The sequence below is a fragment of the Ursus maritimus genome, unplaced genomic scaffold (genome assembly GCF_017311325.1).
Source record: "Ursus maritimus isolate PB19 unplaced genomic scaffold, ASM1731132v1 scaffold_28, whole genome shotgun sequence".
In the NCBI taxonomy this organism is placed as follows: domain Eukaryota; kingdom Metazoa; phylum Chordata; class Mammalia; order Carnivora; family Ursidae; genus Ursus; species Ursus maritimus.
Genome location: NW_024425341.1, coordinates 15,927,274 through 15,946,186, shown reverse-complemented (window position 1 = coordinate 15,946,186; position 18,913 = coordinate 15,927,274). Strand labels below are relative to the sequence as shown.

Genomic DNA, 18,913 nt, shown 5'->3' with positions numbered 1-18,913 from the left:
ACAATTTACAGATTGTAGAAGTTTATTACACCTCTAGAAAGAATTTTTTAAACCAAAACATAAACAACTACATCTCTGGGCATCATCGTCAAACAGATAAAATAAAGACAAAAACAATAATAAAAGTAGTCAGAGATAACAGACGTGTTTTCTTCAAAGAAGGAATAATAAAACTGATGACTGAATTTTCATCACAAAAAAAAGAAAATAATATTTTTAAGTTGTGAAAAAAAGATAATCTTCAATATTTGAATCATCTACCAGAAGCTTCTAAAAACAAGATCTGCCTATGTGTTGCTAGCAGATGTGCTCTAGGGAAAGACGGAAGGAAGTCCTTCAGACTGAAGACAAAGGACCCCAGATGCAAGTGTTCAAGTGCGGCAAGGAAGAGAATTAGTAAAGATTTTTAAAAATGAGTAAATATAAATATTGACAGAATAAAACAAAAATAATAATAATGCCTCCACAGGCATTATTTTATAACATATGAAATGAAAATTAACTGTCAAAAACAGTAACACTGCCAAGGGTGTAAGGGGATACATTTACTTTGTTACGGGATGTTTGCTTATTTCAGTCAGTGGTAAAAGTACTAATTCAAGTAGCCCGTACTGAGTAGCCACGTTGAAATCTGTAGGGTAGTCACTAAAAACATTTTTTAATATGTGTAACTTAAAAGATTAAAGAAAAGTTAAGGTAAAATAATAACACCATATTTGATTAATCCAAAAGACAGCAAGAAAGGATTAAAAAAAAGGAGAGTATTACGCTAAGAGAAATAAGTCAATCAGAGAAAGACAGATACCATATGATTTCACTCATATATGAAATTTAAGAAACAGAATTAAAAGCATAGAGAGAGAATATTTCATTGTTTTGGCTAAAAAATAAATTTGCTTTTCTGAAATATATATTAAACTGTATCAAATGTCTCTTTAGTAGTCAATGAGATGATGACTTAGTTTCTTCTTTTGCCTTTTGATTATATTTTAGACTACCTAAAATTTTACTATCTTCAAGTTATTGTGTTTAAATTCTTGGTAAAGCTGTCATCGTCATTCATATAGAGCTAGATTAAGTGACAAAGATCTATTGTGATTTTCTTTTTCTATTTCAACCTATATTGATAGAATGATAAATGCCTTTGTAAAATGAAGTAAAAATACTTTCCCATTTTTCTAACCTCCAACAAATATCCAATAATTTATAATGTAATGAGAGACTAGGAATTATTCTTTATTTAAAATCTGATTTTAAATGGCCCTCTTGTGCACCAACTTAAATTCATCATATAAATGTTTCATGACACAGTCCCACATCGATAAAATACAGGTCTCCGTTTGGTTTGTTGACCAGAAATTGACAAACTTCCTTGCACCCATCACCCAACATAACAGTTGGCAAGAAATTACATCCATTTCTTTATTCCCTCCTCAAACTAGACACCCCACACACACACACACAAGATACCCACTCTTCTGCATTCTGTGTGTGTGATTTGCTTCTATACCATAGTTTTTAAAATCATGTTATTATATTTCTAGCTTTAGTTTGTTTAGTTTGTTTTCTCTTTACAGAAAGTGTCATGTTTTATATAGCTCTCTGTAATTTACTTTCTTCAATCAGTAATATAATGAAAATCTTTATCTGTATTCTTTAATATAGCTCTATTCATTCAATTTGACTGCTATATAATATTCAATCATGTAAGCATACTGAAATGTATTTATCCAATTGCTTGCCAATTACCATTTGGGTGGTTTATTTTTAATCTTTGAAGAAGATAAATTCGGAAAGCTATCTAGTCTCTGCATCATTTTTTATGATATATCTCAGATGACTTTTGTTAAGGCAATTTATGCTCGTATGTCTGCTCTAGTTTGCCATTTCTTACTGAATCCATCTAAAAGTATACATTAGTTTCATTCAAATTTATAAATCTGTATAGTACATTGGTTCATATGCATTATTTTTTAAAAACTTAGAAATATTAAGATATTAAGATAAGCAAAAAAAAATAGAAACCAGCCATAATCATCCCATCTGGAGTTATATTCTCTAAATTCATCAAGAAAAATGTTGCTGCATATGCTTCCAGACTTTTTTCTATCCATATATTTTGTCTCTCAAAAATCAACTAAAAGGAAAATATTGTTAGGATGTCTATTTTAATCTTTCCCTGTTAATACTGCTACACTTTGTAATACTCGTGACATCATAGGATTCGACGTATGTATCAGAGAAAAGCACTGAAATGAGCAAGTTCTTTGATTACTAAAGCAGTTGAACAGTTTCATTTTGTTATATGTATTAATTTATGAATGACCTTGTCATACCCTTTACCCATTTTCTTTTGTTATTCATCTTTTTTAAAATTTTTAATGAATTTATATTTGAGGAATACTATTACATTTTTATACAGGTTGTAAATGTTTGCTAACTTTCCATTCCTCTTCTATCTAAATAGATGTTTATATTTGTGTGGTACTTAAATATTTAATTTTACATAATTAAATGTATACAAAATTTTATGCATTTCTGATTTCTGATTTTGCTATCTGACTTTAAAAAATCTTTCCAGTTTAGCTAAAATGTAAATATGTAGTTATCTGTATGCTTACTTGTAGTTATCAGATGTGCTGGGGAAGACAGGAATATGTTACATTTAAGATTTTATTCCAGCAAAAGTTTAACATCCATTCTAGGTGAAACTCTGCCTCTCTCCAAAATCTGTTGTTTTGTGTCAAGAGTCATGTCATTCTGTGGCCAGATCCATAAGTATAGCTGCTGTACATCTCCTGGGTCCTCAATGCTATTGCTCTTAAATACTCTTCTGTGATGACAAACAGAATCCATCTGGTGGGCTCTCAATTTTGCCAAAGCCTGCCTTTTTCTGTAGCTCTCATTCTTCCAGACTTTGACAAATTAAAGGGTTTCTGCCATACCTTTTAATTTTGAATTCCTGTTCTTCCCTTGGATCTAGTACTCCTGCCATTGTAAAGAAATTCAACTTCTATATATATATAGATATAAAGAGTAGTTCATACATAACAGATATATATTGCTCACAGTTCTGATGGCTGAAAGTTTTAGATCAGAGTGCCAGCGTGACAGATGAGGGTCCTGTTCCAGGTATGACTTTTAGTTGTATCCTCACATGGCAGAAGGGATAAGGGATCTCTCTGGAGCATCTTTTATAAGGCACTAATCCCACCCATAAGGGTCCACTCTCATGACCTAGCACTTCCTAAAGGTGCCACCTCTTATTACTGTAATCTGTGGTTTAGGATTTCAACTTATGAATTTGGGGGGACACAAACATTCAGACCATAGCATTATACGTAACAGAAAATATTTTTCAATGCTATCCTTTGGATAGCCTTTAAGCTGATATATATGCCACAGGATTATTCTGATGTTTAAATTCCTACGGTTATTTCTATAGTAATTGAGAAATGACATATAAAATGCATTTGTTCTACTTCTTTTCCACCTCATTACATGCAAATGTTAAAATGAGACTTTTAAGCGTGGCCTTGAAATAATGAGAGAGATTAAAAATTAGAAGACTATTTTAGATCACGGGAAAATTCTACAAGGATGTAAAAATAATCTAATTAATTCTCAGAGAGAAAAAAAGGAAACAAAAGAATATAGTGAAAAAGAGGGAAGGAAGAGGAAGTATTCAGGATTCAAGTAAATGCTTTAGAAAGATCTTGAAGTAATATTCACTATTTAAATTCTATAAATTAAGCAGAAAGGATAAAAGAACAGGTAGAGATATATAGTAATAGTTTTGATCTTATCAATTCATGTAGGTTCAATATAGTTCAGGGACATAGATTTAAATAAGAAGGCCAAAATAGAGTTTTTCATTGAATCCAAAGTAGGGAAAAATTAAATTCCCACATGCTTATTGCCCTTATTATCATTCTGCAACAAGACAACGTTTTTCAAAAAACTCTCACCCCCTGTTTAAGAGTAATGTGTGATATCTTTGTCCATGATGAAAGGAAAATCTCAAGTGGTTTCAGCAATTTCCACAGCTCCTGAATTCAAAAAGAGATCTCTAAGAGTCATATAATAGTGGACAGAAGTGGTCCATGGAGGTGACATTTGCTTGAGTTCACATGGAAAGCAGGTATCATTAGTAAGACTTAAATCCAGATCTCCTCACCTAACTCAAAAATCTTCCTAATTAATCTTTTGGTATTCACCTTTCTCCATATAGATTTTCATTTAATTCCTATTAACACCTTTCTCAGAATGTGCATCAAATATTAATCCTATAATATTCATACGTGTCTAGCAGACAGTATTCTGCAGTAGAAAAATGAAGTTAAATAGTCTTTCTCAATGAAGTATGTATGAAAACTTCTTATGGGTGAGCACTATAAAATTCTTTAAGATGTGCTATATTATGTGATGTTTTTCAAACTTAGTTTGAGGTAATGGTTGAACTGATGCTCAGCAGAACACTATTTGGGAAGTCATGTTATAGTTCATGTATATTCTTTAATTAAAAAAAAGAATTTATAATACCATCTCAAAGGGAGCTACTGAATTTTGAACTCAGTTATCTGGCAAAAAGAATATTCTAATTGCTTCCAAGATAAGAAAAAAAAAATTGAAATTAGAGATGCTACTAAGCACAGCATTAAGTGCTGTGTATATAATTATGAATAAATCAGACACAGTTCTAGCCCACACGAAGAATACAGGTTAGTGAAGTATACAAACAGAAAAAAATCTTGCAAACAAATGAGAAATTACAACTGCTGCTATAATAAGTGTTACAAAGGAAACAATACTTATGCTATAAAATAATCTATGATCCAAAGAGGGAGAAAATTATGTTTGAGCTCAGAATTGAAGAATGAATGAGAGAAAACCAAGTGAATATGTGTCAGAAGAATATTCTAAGCAGAGAGATGATCCAGTGCAAAGCCTTGGGGTGAGAGGGAACTCAAATTCTTATAAGGCAAGTGAAAAGAATAAAGGAGAATATTATACGAAATAAAGATAAAAAAGTAGGTAGAGAGCTGTCCTTGTGGCCTATTGTAAGTCATGTAAAGAGCTTTATTTAAGGTCAACTAAAGAGTTTAGAGCAGAGAAAATGGCATATTATTTTTATTTTGAAACGATCAACCTGTCTAGAGATAACCTCCCCAATGTGGCATAGCTCAGTGTCTATAAAGAGATTATTTTGGCCAGTTATTCTTTCCACCAGGGAAACTGAGATTATGTAAGCACCAGCCTTCCCCAGCTCTGCAAAATTCTGCCAGAGACCCAATTCTTTCTTGCCCTGATCCACACTATTGAGGTGGCCTGCAAGATTGAGGAATGTGGAGCAGCAGGGAGAATGGAATTAAAGGGACATGGGTCCTGTTTACTATATTGTAGACTCCATCAAGAAGCCCACCCACAAGCCACTAGAAATGCCTCACCAGTAGATCCCTCAAATGGCCCACAGGCAATACACCCCACCCTATGGCCAGCTCCCTGTGTGAGTTCTCCATGGTCAATGGAGTGAACTGTGACAGAGAGTTAATGAGTATTCACAGGATCATAATAATTTCCTAGTAACTCAACTCAAAGACATGCAAAGAAAAAAAAAAGATGAAAATCTACAAATTCCCTGATAAAGAATTCAAAGTAACTGTTTTAAGGAAGCTCAGTAAGCTACAGGAAAATACACAAAGACAATTCAATTAAATTAGAAAAACAGTACATAACAAAATTAGAAGTTTAATAGAGACACAGAAGTCATATAAAAGAGCCCAAAATTCTGGAGCTGAATGATACAATGAATGAAATGAAAAATATAACAGAGACCATCAACAACAGATCATCAAACAGAAAAAAGAATATGACGAGGAAGGCAGGACATGTGAAATTATCCAGTCATAGGAGAATAAAGGAAAAAGAATGAGGAAAGCCTACATGAATTATAGTATATCATGAAGAGAAACAATCCATGCATTACTGTAGTCTCAGAAGCAGGAGAGAGAGAGAGAAAGGAGCAGAAAGCTTATTTAAAGAAAAAAAAATGGCTGAGAACTTCCCAAATTAGTGGAGAGAATTGGACATTCAAGTTCATAAAACTAATAGGTCACCCAATTATGAAAACAGAAAATTATCTTCTCCAAACTCATTATAATAAAATTGTCTAAAATTAAGGACATAATCTTAAAAGTCAGAAGAGTAAAAAAAATTATTACATACAATGGAACCCCTAGAAGGTTATCAGTGGATTTGGATAATATAATCAAAGTTGGGGGGAAAAAAACAAAATTGTCTACCAACAATACTTTACCTGGTAAAGTCCCCCAGAAATGAAGGTGAGACAGACTTTCCCTAACAAAGAAAAGCAGAAAGAAATCAGCATCCCTAACCTGCCTTACAAGAAAAGCTATAAGGGGTTCTTCAAGAAGAAATCAAAGGATGCTTATTAGTAATATTAAAGCATATTAAAATATACAATACACTGGTAAAGATAGGTATATAATCAAATTCAGAATCAGAACACTCTAATATTGTAATAAGGTGGTATGTTAATAACTTAACTCTAGTATAAAAGTTAAAAGGCAAAAGAATTAAAAATAGCTATATAATTTGTTAAAGGATACACAGTATAAGAAGAAGTAAATTGTGACATCGAAAATATAAAATGTGGAGGAGAAGAAAAAGAGTAAGTTATTGTATGCAATTAAAGTGGTTATGAGTGTAAAATAGACTGTTATATCTATAAGATGCTTTATGTAAGACTCATGGTAACCACAAAGCAAAAACCTACAGTGGATATGCAAAAGAAAAAAATTAGAAAATTGATATTGTTGTAGAAAATTATCAATTCACAACTGAAGACACTAAGAGAGCAAGAAAGGAATAATGGAACTACAAAACAGCAAAAACCCAATTATGAAGATAGTATTAGTAAGTCCTTACCTATGAATAATTACTTAAATGTGCATAGACTAAATTCTCCATCTAAAGTCATTAAGTGGTTTGGTGGATACAAAAACAAGACCCAACTATATGCTGCTACAAAAGACTCACTTCAGCTTTAAGGACACATGAAGACTGAAAGTAAAGGGATAGAAAAAGATATTGCATGCAAGGAAAAAACCAAAAGAGAACAGATCTACACTCACATAAGAAAAAACAGACTTTAACACAATGCTGTAAATAGACAAAGAAGGTCATTATACAATGATAAAGGGGTCAATTTATCAAGAGGATGTACAATCACAAATAAACATGCACACAACTCTGAAGCACCTAAATATATTAAAAGCATATACTAAGAGATCTGAAGGGGGAAATAGACAACAGCACAATAATAGTAGAGGATGTCACTTTCAACACAAGGTAAGTAATCCAGACAGAAAATCAGTAAGGCAACATTGGACTTGAATTATAATTAAAACAAATGGACCTAACAGACACATACAGAAATTCTCTCCAACAGCATCAGAATACACATTCCTCTCAAGTATACATGAAACATTCACCAGAATAGATCATATGTTATGTCACAAAACAAGTCATAGCAAATTTAAGAACAAGTTTACCTTTACTGGCCATAATAGTATGAGACTAGACATCAGTAGCAGTAAGAAAATTTGAAAAATTCACAAATATGTGGAAATTAAACAATACAGTCTGGAACAACCAACAGATCAAAGAAATGAAAAGGGAAAAACGTCTTAAAACAAACAAAAGTGGAACATAACATACCAAAACTTATGGAATGCAGCAAAAGTAGTTTTCGAGGGAATTTCATAGAAATAAATGTCTATATTAAGAAAAAAGAAAGATCTCAAATAGACAACTTTATACTTCAAGGAACTAGAAAAATAGCAACAAATTAAGCCCGATTTAGCAGAAGGAAGGAAATAACAATGATCAGAGCATAAATAAATGAAATAGAGATCATAAAACCAACAGAAAATATCAATGAAACTAAGATCTGATTTTTCAAAAAATAAGCAACACTGACAAACTTTTAGCTAGATTCAGAAAAAGAGAAAGAAGATTCAAATAAATAAAATGAAGCATAAAAGAGGATTTTATATAATCAAATAAATAAAATGAGACAAAAAAGAGAATCAATTTTGATACTACAAAAATTCAAAGGATGGCTTTTAGTCTGACATCTTAGCGAGCTGCAGGAGTAGCTGCTGGTCTCCCAGCTTTGCAATGCCACCCAAGGACGACAAGAAAAAGAAAGGTGCTGGAAAGTCAGCCAAAAAAGACAAAGACCCAATGCCAAAAAGAAAAAGTGTCCAAAGGCAAAATTCAGGACAAGCTTAATAACCTGGTCTCCTTTGACACAGCGACATATGACAAACTCTGAAAGGAAGTTCCCAGCTATAAGCTTATAACTCTGAGAGACTGAAGATTTGAGGTTCCCTGGCCAGGGCAGTCCTTCAGGAGTTCCTTAGTAAAGGATTCATTAAACTGGTTTTAAAGCACAGAGCTCAAGTAACTTACACCAGAAACACCAAGTGTGGAGATGCCCCAGCTGCTACTGAAGATACATGAACAGATCCCCCAGGTGTACATTTTAGAAAATAAAACTTTACTAAATAACAAAAAAATCAAAGGATGGTAAGAGACTACTATGAACAATTATATTTAAAAAAATGAATAACCTAGAAGAAAGGGATAAAGATTTCAACATATACAAGGTACTAAGAGTGAAGGACAAAGAAATAGAAAATCTGAACAGATCAATAAAGACTGAAATTGAAGCATTAATCAAAAATCTCCCAACAAAGAAAAGCTCACGACCAGATGGTTTTACAGGTGAATTCTACCAAATATTTAAAGAATGAATACCAATATTTCTTAAACTCTTCCAAAAAAATTAAAAAGGAAGCACCTTCAAAATCATTTTATGAAACCAATATTAGCCTGATACTAAACCAGATAAGGACACTACTAAGTTAAAGGACTATAGGCCAATATCCCTGATGAATATAGATGCAAAAATTCTCAACAAAATACTAGCAAACTGAACTTAACAGACAATTAAAAAAAAAAAGAATCACACTTCACATTTGAGTGGAATTTATCCCTGGGATGCTGAATGTTTCAACATACACAAATGAATAAATATGATACACATTAACAGGACAAAGGATAAAAATCATATGATTATATCAATACATGCAGAAGAAGTATTTGACAAAATTCAACATCTTTCATGATAAAAACTCTCAACAAATTAGGTATATAAGGAATGTACATCAACATAATAAAGGCCATGTATAATGGACCCTCAGTTAACATTATACTCAATGGTCAAGAGGTGAAGGCTTTTCCTCTAAGACCAGGGACAAGGCAAGGGTGACCACTCTGACCATTTCCGTTCAACATAGCACTGTAAGTCCTACCCAAAGCAATTAGGTAAGAAAAAGAAACAAAAAACATCCAAGTCAGAAAGAAAAAAGTAAAATTATCTCGGTAAATATGATCTTATACATAGAAAATCATAAATACACCACCAAAAATTGTTAGAACTAATGAAGTAATTCAGTAAATCAAATCAATATACAAACATCAGCTGCGTTTCTATATATTAATAATGAACTACCTAAAAAAAAAAAAAAAGAAAGAACACAATCCCATTTATAATAGCATCAAAAATAATAAAATACTAAGAATATATTAACCAGGAGGTGAAAGGTTTGTACACTGAAAACTGTAAGACACTGATAAAAGAAATTAAAAAAGAAATAAATGGAAATACACCCTGCATTCATGGATCAAAGAATTAGCATTGTTAAAATGTCCATACTACTCAAAGCCATCTACAGATTCAGTGGAATCCCAATCAAAATTCCAATGACGTTTCTCACAGAAATAGAATAAACAATCCTAAAATGCATAGGGAACTTCAAAAGACCCTCAATAGCCAAAACAATCTTAAGAAAGAAAAACAAACTGGAGAAACCACACTTCCAAAGTTCAAGCTATATTACAAACCTATAATAATACAAACAGTATAATACTGGCATAAAAATAGACACCTAGACAAATGGAACAGAATTGATACCCAGAAAAAACCTACCCTATGTGGCCAACTAATTTTCAATAAGGGTGCTAAGTATACTCAAAGGGTAAAGGATAGTCTTTAATAAGCGTTGCTAGGAAAATGGATATTCATATGCAAAACAAAGAAATTGGACAATTCACAAAAATTAACACAAAATGAATTGAAGACTTAGATGTAAGACCTGAAACAACAAAACTCCTAGAAGAAAATGTAGGGAAGGGCGCCTGGGTGGCTCAGTTGGTTAGGCGTCTGCCTTTGGCTCAGGTCATGGGATCAAGTCCTGCATCCCTCTCCCTCTACTGCTCCCCGTGTTGTGCTCTCTCTCACTCACTCTTTCTCTCTCTCTCAAATAATAAATAAAAGCTTTAAAAAAAAAAAAAGAAAATGTAGGGAAAAAGCTCCTTGATATTGGCCATAGCAATATTTTTTTGCATATGACACCAAAAGCACAAGCAACAAAAAAAATAAATAAATAAGTAGGACTATGTGAAACTAAAAACCTTCTGCATAGCAAAAGACATAATCAACAAAATGAAAGGAAAAGCCTATAGACTAGGAAAAATATTTGCAAATCATATATCTGAAAGGGATTAATACCCAAACATATAACAAATGCATGCAACTCAATAAGAAAAAACTAAATAACCGGATTTAAAAATGGGCAGAGGACCCAAATTTACATTTTTTCCATAGAAGACATACAAATGACCAACTGGTGTATGAAAAGATGTTCATCATCACCAATCAGCAGGGAAACGCAAATCAAAACCACAATGAGAGGGGTTCCTAGGTGGCTCAGTCCACTAAGCATCGGACTCTTGATTTCAGCTCAGGTCATGATCTCAGGGTTGTGAGATCAAGCTCCGTGTCAGGCTCCATGCTCAGCTCAGAGTCAGGTTGAGATTCTCTCTCCCTCTCTCTCTGCCCCTCCTCCTGCTCTGTACTATAAATAAATAAATAAATAAATAAATAAATAAATAAAATCTTAAAAAGATAAAACACACAATGAGACATTACTTCACATCTGTTAGAATGGCCAAAATCAAAAAGACAAGAGAAAACAAATGCCGGAATGAATGTGGAAAAAAGGAATCCTTCATGTACAGTTGGTGGGAATGTAAATTGCTATAGCCACCATGGAAAATAGCATGGAAGTTCATCAACAAATTAAAAATAGCAATACCGTATGATCCAGCAATCCTACTTCTAGGTGTACATCCAAGGAAATGAAATAACTACCTCAAAGAGATATCTGCACCCCCATTTTCATTGCAGCATTAATGATAACCACCAAGGCATGGAAACTAGCTAAGTGTCCACTGATGAATAAATAAAATGTGGTACATATATACAATATACGTATATACATTACCCGAAAATAGAAGAATCTGCCTTATCAATCAAGTTTCAGCTGAGAATATCCTCAGGATTTCCACTTCAAAGTGAGAGGAAAAATGCTGCACCTTGTACTCTTAAGAAAGAAGTACTGTGTTTAGTAAATTCTTTCAATTTTGAAAGCAACCTATACTGATTTGAATTTGCAGCTTCTACCCAGATACCAGATACTGTTTCTCCCCTAGTCTAGAACTCAATCAATGAGCAGTTAACAATTCAGTAGCAAAATATTAGCTTCCAGTCCCCATGACCCTGGATCATACTGTTTAGATATTTCGGTATTCAAGAGAACAATTTCCACCAAGAAACACAATAATGTTTCCAATGGAGTGAAAACTGAGATTGAAACCAGGTAATTATACAGAAAAAGATGTTTTGATGTTAGGAGTGACTGACCCATATTAACAGGTAACATAGGACTGATGCTCTATTATAGGAACCATGAAGTATACTGATAGACCTCAGATGTTCCTTGCTTTCTACCACCATGCCCAGAAGTAGATGTTTATTCCTACTCTTATACCTCTCTAATGGCAGGACTATCAAGAGCTTAGAAACTCAGGAATAGAACTATATCCAGCTCAATGCTCTGGTAGAGTACACAGGTAATGTGAATTCTGTAGGATTTAATTATATCTCCATACAAGGAAGTGTAAACTTTTGTAAGGTGGTTTCTTTGTACCTAGTAGTATGGTTACAAAATCCTGGGCTACCATAGGGAGAGGGAAAAGGAATTTGGTAGGCCAAGATAAAGGAAACTGTAAACTCAGATTCAGTCATTCACAAAAATAGGTTTATATAGCTCTATAAGCCAAGTTATTGCATTTAAAAAAATACTTCTAAATTTTATCATAATGGAGTTTGGAGAACTCAGATCATGGGTTTTTTCACTGTTTAACTAGGGTATCTTTATTGTCCATTAAGGCTTAAACAGATTAAATAGAGTTTGGAAGGAGAAAAATTGAATATGAGGTAGGGAAATCTTGATCTTTCCAGATAAATGTGATTGTAGTAACATGATATCAAAGTAAAAGGGCCATCTATACATGTATCTCCCTATTTCTCTTTTTCGTGATTGGGCTCACACATCAAGGGAGTACATTAAATAAACTGAGGACAGCAACAAGTACAGATTTTACTGTGTTCCAACTAAGAAGCACGCCTACATCAAATAAACTAGATAATCCAGTGTGGTCATGTGCAGTGAGTCAGGCACTGGAGTTCAGCTGTTCAGTGCCCTATGATGCAGTGAACTATTTGTTGAGCCAGTAGGACACCCATGGGCTCCGTCAGAGCAACATGTAACTTCACTCTATAGAGTCATGAAAACCAGAAAATATATTCCACAACAGCATATGACCAGGGTGTGGCTCCTTACCTTATTTCCCCTTTTCCATTGCTTTTCTTTCCCCTCACTATTGAATGTGGAATATATTTCCACTTCAGTTACTCAGAGTCAATTTCAGTTGCCACAATCACATATTCTTAACTGATAAAAATAGTCACACTTTTATCCTTTAAAAAATAGTACTACAGACTTAATTCAGTAACAGTTATAACCACCTGAAGCCCTTTTACATATTTTAATGTATTTTTCATCTGGAATATATGCACTCTCTTCCAATATTTCTGAATTTCACTTTAGAATATTCATTAAAAATGAAGGGTGGATCTTCTCATTTATTTAATTAGAAAGACTTTGAGATGTGAATTATTGCTATAGTTACACTGATATTTCTCCCCCATGATTCTTTTTAAATTTCCAGTCATCCACATTCTTTTTCCTGTTTAAATGAAATATTTTACTTTGAAAAGTCCACATTTTTCTTCCATTATCTAAACTCTACTTTAAGATAATACAGGTACTTCAGCTTACTTTTTATGGCAGTAACCACATAAATATTAAATTATTTTAAGTATTAATTTATTACAATGTATTAATTTATTATAGTAAGTCTTTTATAATAGCAATCCATCATTTATAATTTATGAACAAAATACACAGTAACAAGAGTGGGACTTTTTTTAAATTGGAAACTGAAATTTAGGAAAGGTCTTAAAAACAAATAGCTTTAATATTCTGAACTGATTTTTTTACAAATAGCAGTTTTGGATTTTTTTTTTATTAAATCCTATGTCTTGACAGAAATCTGCAATCAAAGGCACTTTTGGAGATAATATAGCACTGAGTGAAGAACACCTTTATAGTCTCCTAAATACAAGTTACAAAAATAACTAAGTTTGTCTTGAGAAAGAATATGTCCCTGAGACTATTTGTAAAATACAAGAAATAATACATTTTCGAGTAGCTTTTACTATCCCAAGGGAAAAAAATAGCTAAACTTGTCTAAAGGAGCCCTACACTATAATCTGACAGTCTTTAATCATGTAGACTGCTGTTTTTAAAGAGTCAGTGTGATGGAGAAACAGTATAACAGGCTTTGGAATCATGTGGATTGGAGTTTAAATTGTGGGTCTATACTACCTATAATCTATGATGCACGTTAGTTTCATATTTTATAATTTCTGAAGACAGAAAACATTCAGCAATTGCTGTCAGCCGGCCATGATGTAGTTTTCATTGCTTGTACATGAGTAAGCATCAGAAGTTTGAGTCAAAAGTAGCAGAATGGGTATCTGTGGCTGGGAAAGTAAACTTGAACACAATGGTAAAATACACTTTAATTCTAGAAGCAAGTGATTGTGAGGAAGAGGTGGGATTAGTGGTGACTTGATATGTTTAATAACAATAATAATCATGGAATAGAACAATTCTACATACTTGCAAAGCCAGATTTAGAGTTTTATATAAAAAGCTTTGAATTCTTTTATGGTTTCCTTAAAAAAATGCTGTTCCACTAAATTTCTGGTATTACAGAGTAATAATGATAAAAACTTCCTGTAAGTAGTCACATTTTGGTGGGTAGGCTATAATTTGAGTGTCAATTTTTTTTTAAATATTAAGGCACTATTTTTGTCTGTTCTTTTAAAATAATAGTACTTTTTTTTCTTTGGACTGGCACTTATTTTCAATAGGTAGAATTGATTACAATTTAAATCATTTTGCAATAAAATGAGTTTCAAGTTTTCCTTTATATAAATCTTTGGACTTCTCTTATCTGCAAATTTCACCTTTGTGTTCTAAACTTAGATAATCAAAATTCAATGGCCAGGTATATGTCTAGAAAGACATACTTATTTTTTAAAACAAATATGTTATTGTCATGGGACAGCATTCATAAGAGGTGACAACTGGAAATATGACAACATAACACTGGAAATGTAAACATCCTTTAAAAGTGACAAATTCCTCTTAGAAAAAGTAGCTAGCAAAAACAGAGAAGATAATTATAAATTATAAAAAAGGTCCAGAAAGAACTTATAATTATATTTTCCTTACTGGCTAGCTATTTGACAAGTGAGGAATGAAAAGGATGAGACAGTCATATTTATGACCCACTAAAGAATAATCTAATAGTATTCTATATTAATCTACAGATAAATACTTAATTTTTATATATATAAAAATTTCATTGGGTCACACATGTCACTGGGCACCCCTTGGACACGCACAGAATCATTTGAAGACTAAGGGTTGAGGTGTTAAGTTGCCACTTAGGATAGGTGTGAGGAAATTAGTAAAACTGAGGATCTTATTATTAATATAACATTTATACTCAGTGACCAGTATCAAAGGATTCTGAGTTGTCAAAGTTTACACTGTAGAAGTAATTTTTACAACCATGATGAGTTGCAGCAGCAAACTGTCTCTGGTGTAAAGCAGTCTCTGTCACCACTTGCCCCCAATTCCCCTGTGTAAATACGAATCTATGTTCCCGTTGTGCCATCTGGCAGAGAATATGAAAATAACCCAGGTGGCCTTTATTACATTTCAAGTTGGAAAAGAGAGCATGTTGCCTTGGTAAGGAAGGGATGGAAAGAAATTAATACTAACAGATTTTTTTTTAACCTAAGAGATTCATGCCATGCTTTTATATTCTTTTTTTTTAATCAACAGTTTTACTTCGGAAAAAAAATACATAATAGAGGAAACCGGGGAAATAGAATACAGAATCACCATCTGTACATGATTTATTTTATAATATTTTTTGTTTATTACTCTTTTTGAAGCTAGATGAGGTTATACGATGAATTCTATATAATATTCTATTTTTAACTTAACATTTTTATCAAAGGATTTTCCATTCTGTCAACTTCACAATGATTAATTTAATAATGCAAAAGAACTCATCAAAGGTATATCCCATATTTATATTTGTATTCCTTTTTTAATTTATAAATGACATTATAATCCTTATACAAGCTTTGATATTTTTAAGTTGACACTTTTTAATAAACAGAAGTATCATACTATTATTTTACTTTGTGTTAACAAAATTCTTAGTGGGATTGAATTTGACATACATTTATAGCAAAGAGCTGTAGCTTCACTATTATTACCAAAGTGTAGATTTGGGCAAGGTACTGAACCTCCCTTAGTTTCAGTCTCTTTACCAATTAGATGGAAACATATTTGTACTTCTCATGGTTTTTGTGAATGTTAGATTAGAATATGTGCAGACCCCAACATCTAAAAGCTAATCCATCTCCCTCTCAACTTTCTCTTCTCCATTTAGTGTATTCTCTTTGAGAACTGGCTGATCATGAAGAAATGCTGTGCTTATTTACTTCTATGACCTTTTGCTTATAATAATGACATTAATCACATGTCACATGTATAGCAATCATTTTTCAATGTTAAACTTTTTATGTTACATGTAGACTATTTGAAATGCAGATTTTTTTATAACTTTAGATGATAGAAAGCATTCCTTTGAAAATGTTGTTAAAAATTTGCTGTACCTTTTTTAGTTTTTGCAGACTTAAAAATACAATTCTTTGATCATTAAGAAATTTTTAAAAATTTATAATTTCAAGGTAAGAATTTAAGTGGTTCTGAGTAGGGTTTTGTCACTTGGTTAACAAGTATTTCAGAGAATTTACTGAATGAGGATTCTCTTCTCCATTTTATTTATGACTTTTTAAGTGATTCTGCTTTTTTGTTGTTGTTGTTCCATCTCTCTCATCTTGCATCATAACAACTTTCTTTACCATGGCATTCCAAAAAGACTAGCCTTCCCTCACCAATGTGAGAACAGTTTTTAGTGGTTTTATGTAATGGGTTTTATACACTATTGATTCATTTTGTATGTATCAGTGAAGGACAAACATAAAACCAGACAACAGTGGTAAACTAACTGGGATGCCTGGGTGGCTCAGCCATTAAGCATCTGCCTTTGGCTCAGGTCATGATCCCCGGGTCCTGGGATTGAGCCCCACATCAGGCTCCCTGCTCATTGGGAAGCCTACTTCTCCCTCTCACACTCCCCTTGCTTGTGTTCCCTCTCTCGCTTGTCTCTGTCAAATACATAAATAAAATCTTTAAAAAAAGAATGGTAAACTAATTGACAGGACTTCTGGAAAGAGATTCCTCAGAGATTGTGTGAAAGCTTTTTGCATTACAAAGCCAAGTGAGGCTGGTTCAGAGCTGGTCTTCCATAATAATAAACTGATATTTATTAAGGGCTTACTATGAATGGGCCAAGTATTACTCTAAGTGCTGCACATGTATTATCATTTTTTTCCCTCAACATAAGCTTTAAATTAGCTCCTAATGACCTATGAAGATGCTCAAAGAGCCAAATGACACCATGGAAAAAGAACGGAAGGAAACCAGGAGAACAAGGTCTCAAAAGATAGACAATGTGAATAAAGAAAAAATATAAAAAAGAAACAGAAACTCTGGAGCTGGGAAGTATAGTAACTGGAATGTCCTATGAGTAAACTGATGCACAGAGAGCCAAGGTTACACATCTGGTAGGACACAGAGCCAGAATTTGAACCTGTGTAGGGCTCATGGTCTACCTGTCCTGTCAACCTGACTGGATGTAAGAGTCCAATGGTTTTGTCAGGTTCCCTTTGCTTCCATTATCTGTACTGGCCAACCCGAAAACTAGAAGTCCACACTGGGAAAGAATGCTCCTTTAAAGCCTCGTCCAGGTGAAGAATTCTAATAGCTACTTCAGACATGGGAAAAGATTAAAGCAGACTACAAATAGAAACATAACATTTAATATAAGAAGAAGATACCAATTTGCCTGCAATATTATGATATTTCTAAAAGATTTTACAACCCAATATTAGCAGAATATAGGGCCACAAATCTCTCAAGACACTACTTATGGGGTTTTAAGAATATTCTGAAAAGCCACTAGACATTGTGTACCTATGCACTAAAAACTCAGATTCATTCACCTGAACATATTCTAGTTCAACAAATCTATCATTTAAGAAATGGACCTGTGGAGCAAGATATATAGAAGCAGCTCTATAAATTGTGCCAACCTCAATTAGGAAATGCATAAAAGAACAAACAAATAGGGGTACCTGCCTATTTGTTAAGTCATTAAGTGTCTGCCTTCGGCTCAGGGCGTGATCCCAGCGTTCTGGGATCGAGCCCCACATCAGGCTCCTCCGCTAGGAGTCTGCTTCTTCCTCTCCCACTTCCCCTGCTTGTGTTCCCTCTCTTGCTGGCTGTCTCTCTATGTCAAATTAATAAATAAAATCTTTAAAAAAAAAAAAAAAAAGAACAAATGATGTAAACTTAAATGAGAACATAAGGACATAAACTTTTATATACAGCAAATCTTAAAATACAGTAAGTGCATAAATATTACTAAAAATATATATAAAACATTAATAGTGCTAAACTCTGGATGGTAACACTGTAAATAATGGGTCTTTCTTCTTTATAGTAGTGGATATTTCAAGATTTTCCACAGTAGATATTTAATAATTTTATATTTATTTAAATATAATACAAAATGGAAAGAGCGGACAGCAAAACACAAGTTAGAACTATGTTAATTTGGAGGGAAAATGTGAGCCTAAAAAAGTTAAGATTAGATAGTTACATTATTTGGTCATATTTCTTTGCTTTTGCCTGTAGTTTTTCAAGCAGCAGGTGTTGTTTTTATAATCAGAATAAAGTTATAGAATACTGTGTTCTATATAATGACCAAAAAATTGCTAAAATGATTTTTAAAAGGAAGTGCAATGTGAAAGTGTTGTTTTCTTTCTGATTAGAAAGCTAATCCTTGACAATCCCCAGATCTGGTGCTGAGTGGGCCAGATCTCTAAGTATCAGGGAGGTTTTTGTCATTTGCAGCTACTGCTGTATTTCCAACACTCAGTACAGTCTGTTACAAAGAAGCTCTTCAAAATTATTTGTTAAATTAATTCCACACATTCAATCTATGCCAACAGAAGGTTCAGTCCTGACCAGTAAGCAGCAACTCACTCTTTAAGTGATATTACACCTTCTCCTTCAGGCAGAGCACAGACTCCAAATACAATGAGAGTCTTCCTTTAATTTCAAATACCTATTCTTCAGGC

At 33.0% G+C, this 18,913-nt stretch overlaps 1 long non-coding RNA gene and 1 pseudogene across 1 annotated transcript in view; one reads left to right on the top strand and one right to left on the bottom strand.

Moving 5' to 3' along the window:
- LOC103681337 overlaps window positions 1–18,913 on the bottom strand; it is a 154,671-nt gene that overhangs the window by 116,149 nt on the left and 19,609 nt on the right. The window lies entirely within an intron of this gene.
- Window positions 8,076–8,775, top strand: LOC103681336 (annotated as a pseudogene).